We start from the raw sequence: 3823 nt of genomic DNA, 5'->3' as shown, positions 1-3823 counted from the left end.
TAGATCAATATTTTTTTTAAAAAAGAATCTGAATAAAAATCAATTCTAAATAAACTCCACAAGAATATCTTCTTCTCCTTGCCAGTTGGCGACGATCTTTCTGATATTAACCCCCCTCTCCCCACCCACCCCCCATCCCATTAAACCCCTAATGCAGTGGTTCTCAACCTTCTGGCCCTTTAAATACAGTTCCTCATGTTGTGACCCAACCATAAAATTATTTCCGTGGCTACTTCATCACTGTCATGTTGCTGTTATGAATCGTCATGTAAATATCTGATATGCAGGATGGTCTTAGGTGACCCCTGTGAAAGGGTCGTTCGACCGCCAAAGGGGTCGCGACCCACAGGTTGAGAACCGCTGCCCTAATGAGTCAGGGTACGAATGCCACTCCCCCCAGGCTCTGCGGCCACCGGAACCGCCCTCCCCGGGGTGACCTCCACGTGAACCCGAACGCACCTGTCAAGTCTGTCCTCATCAGACCTGACTCCCAGCAGCTCTGGACACGGCTGACCCCTGGCTCCCAGGACCCGGTGTTCTGCTTCCTCCCACCCCCGTTTCCTCCGCCCTGGCCTCCGGGGGTTCATCCCTCCACTTCCTTCTCCTTGAACTCCGTGCCCGGCTTGGCCTCCCTCTGCGCTGTACCCACTCCCTGATCAGCCTCAGAGCTTTAAGTATCATTTATGGGATGACGAGTCCCCAAATGCTATCCTCCCCCCCGCCCCCCACGCCTCTGCCTGAACCCTCGTCTTATGCATCCAGGATGTGTGATCATCGCCAACTCTCTCTCCTACCCTGCCCCCCCATCTACCAGGAAACCAGTGGGTCCCCTTCAAAATATATCCAGAATGGGACCACTTCTCCCAGCCTCCACCCCATCACCCTGGTCCGAGTCACTGCTGTCGGGCACGTGGGTTCAGCCAGTGTCTCCTCCTCATAGGTGTCCCTGCTTTTACGCTTCTTGTCTTTTTGGTCTGCTCGCCACACGGCAGCCAGAACGATCCTTTAAAACCTAAGTCGGAGTCCGGCTGGTGTGGCTCAGTGGTTGAGCATCGACTTTTGAGCCACACGAGGTCACACGGTTTGATTCCCGGTCAGGGCATGGGATTCCCAGGTTGTGGGCTTGATCCCCAGTGTGGGGAGTGCAGGAGGCAGCCGATCCATGATTCTCATCATTGGTGTTTCTCTCTCTCTCCCTTCCTCTCTAAAATCAATAAAAATAAAATTTTAAAAAATCAAATCAAATCTTCGTCGGATCATGTTAGTTTTAAGCTTTTTAAAATTTTATTAATTTTGTGTGTGTGTGTGTGTGTGTGTGTGTATTTAGACAGAGAGAAAGGAGAGAGAGAAACATCAATGATGAGGGAGAATCATGGATCGGCTGCCTCCTGCACGCCCCCTCCTGGGGATCGAGTCCGCAACCCGGACATGTGCCCTTGACCGGGGATCGAACCCTGACCTCCTGGTTCATAGGTCATGCTCAACCACTGAGCCACACCGGCCGGGCCTGCTCTACTTTTTCTCCTATCTCTAACACTTACTGTCTTCCGACTCCCAGCATAAAAAGTTATGTTTTTCATCCGTATCTCCCCCATTAGAGCGATAACTCTGTACAGGCAGGGGGTCTTCTCTTTTCTTCACGGATGTTTCCCAAACTCATAGGAAATCAAATCCCAGGAGTTGGGCATTGCTCACGGTCACCAAGCCAACACGTGACTGACGAGCAAAGGGAACCCCTGTCCGAGGTTCTAAATTCCTTCCTTATCGTCCTCCCACCCAGTGGCCAGAGAACGGTGAACAGCTGAAAGGACCCCAGGCTGCAAGATTGTCCCTAGAGTCAGCAGAACCCACCAAGTTGTTACAACCCACCATGTCCTCTCCTCCTTAGAGTTCTACAGTGGCTTCCCATTCCCCATTAAGGAAAGTCAGGGGCTGAACTTGGTTCTTTATTTATTTACTGGTGGCCCGGTGCACGAAATTCGTGCACATGAAAAGGGGATTCATTAGAGGAAATATTTTAATACTGCTCTTTGCCCTTTCTCTATTATAGAAGTGTCAGAGATGAAAGAAAATTAGTAAAATGTATCTGAAAATCAGACTCCTGTCAGAGTCTGGGGCACGCTGTGGGACCCAGAGTCAAGTCCCCGCCCACCCGTGCCTGCCTCAAAATCACGCCAGACCGAGACCCGGCCGGCCCCACCCCAGTTAAGCCCCGCCGGGCAGGGGGGTGGGGGGGTGGCGTGCGCAGCCTCAGGTCCCTGCTGATGGGTCCTTAAGGCGTCGTGGTGTTACAGCGTTTTGGTGTTGAGTTGTGACGACCGTTTGCCTATTAGCCTTTTATTATGATGATTTATTTACTTTTTAATTTGGTTCTCTAGACCTGTAGTCACTGAGGCTAAAACGATCCCTCATCTCCATTAAAATCCGGCCTCTCTCCCAGAGAAGACATCCTTGGGCAAAAATCCTATTTTGTTGAGTTAGTCCACAGTTTGTAAGGCTCTTTCAACTTAAAGTGGAATGCCCTTTAAAAACACACTTTCTGCCCTGGCCGGTTTGGCTCAGTGGATAGAGCGTCGGCCTGCGGACTGAAGGGTCCTGGGTTTGATTCCGGTCAAGGGCATGTACCTTGGCTGCGGGCACATCCCCAGTAGGAGGTGTTCAGGAGGCAGCTGATTGATACATCATCGATGTTTCTAACTCTCTATCCCTCTCCTTTCCTCTCTGTAAAAAATCAATAAAATATATTTTTAAAAAATAAAAACAAAATAAAAACACACTTTCTGCCCTAGCCGGTTTGGCTCAGTGGATAGAGCGCCAGCCTGCGGACTCAAGAGTCCCCGGTTCAATTCCGGTCAAGGGCACATGCCCGGGTTGTGGGCTCGATCCCCAGTGTGGGGCGTGCAGGAGGCAGCCGATCCATGATTCCTTCTCATCATTGATGTTTCTCTCTGTCTCCCTCTTCCTTCCTCTCTGAAATCAATAAAAAATATATTTAAAAAAAAATACAAGGGTGCTTGCCCAGGGCCTCAACATAATGGAAGTGTTTTATTTTATTTTATTATTATTTTCTAATATATTTTTATTGATTTCAGAGAGGAAGGGAGAGGGAGCGAGAGAGAGAAACATCCATGATGAGAGAGAGTCATGGATCAGCTGCCTCCTGCACGCCCCACACTGGGGATGGAGCCCGCAACCCGGGCATGTGCCCTGCCCTCCTGGTTCCTAGGTCGATGCTCAACCACTGAGCCACACCGGCCCGACCCCCTGGTAATTGCTCTGTGGGTTCAACTTGACAGGTGCATCCCTGACCACGCCCCTGGAGCATCTATCAATCAAAAATGGACCTGCCTCTTTACGGAGCAGGAAAACGCTGCTTTCGGTTCCCAGCAGAGCAAAGTCCCAGCTGCCCCCCCTGAACCTCCCTCTCGCCAAGTGAGACCCACCACAGGGCGAGGGCGGTGCGGGAGACTCCATCACAGCGTGCAATTCACAGGGACGCCCCCGAAGCTCAAAAATCCAGGTACACGGCCCTTTCATGCTACATTTTTAAACCAGCAAAATGATGATGCAAAAAAAAAAAAAAATTCACAAGGAGCAAACCATTAAAGACGGGATCTTTGGGACCCGGTCCGCCTCCTACCTTTCAGCCCAGCCGAGCCGCTCACTCGCGGTCCTGGGAGGAACCATGACCTCCAACCTGACCTTGCACTCGATGCTGGTGCTGCACGTCAGCCCGAAGTCGGGGTGGCTCCGGGGAGCCATGGTCCTCCACCCCTCGCCCCGCTCGGCTGGGAGGTGCAGGGGGCGCGCTGCAGGGACGCGG

General features: G+C 51.6%; 1 protein-coding gene across 1 annotated transcript in view; it reads right to left on the bottom strand.

Moving 5' to 3' along the window:
* The window catches only part of MTHFS (5,10-methenyltetrahydrofolate synthetase (5-formyltetrahydrofolate cyclo-ligase)), a 74380-nt gene extending 70563 nt beyond the window's left edge, over positions 1–3817 (bottom strand). Inside the window, exon 1 of the mRNA XM_005858276.2 lies at positions 3641–3817. The gene's annotated coding sequence lies outside the window, so the exon portion shown is untranslated. The remainder of the gene's footprint in view (positions 1–3640) is intronic.
* Between the last annotated feature and the right edge of the window lie 6 nt (positions 3818–3823).

This window comes from Myotis brandtii, unplaced genomic scaffold, assembly GCF_000412655.1.
Source record: "Myotis brandtii unplaced genomic scaffold, ASM41265v1 scaffold1166, whole genome shotgun sequence".
NCBI lineage: Eukaryota > Metazoa > Chordata > Mammalia > Chiroptera > Vespertilionidae > Myotis > Myotis brandtii.
The sequence above is the reverse complement of the archived record's forward strand: the minus strand, read 5'-3'. Positions and strand labels throughout refer to the sequence as shown.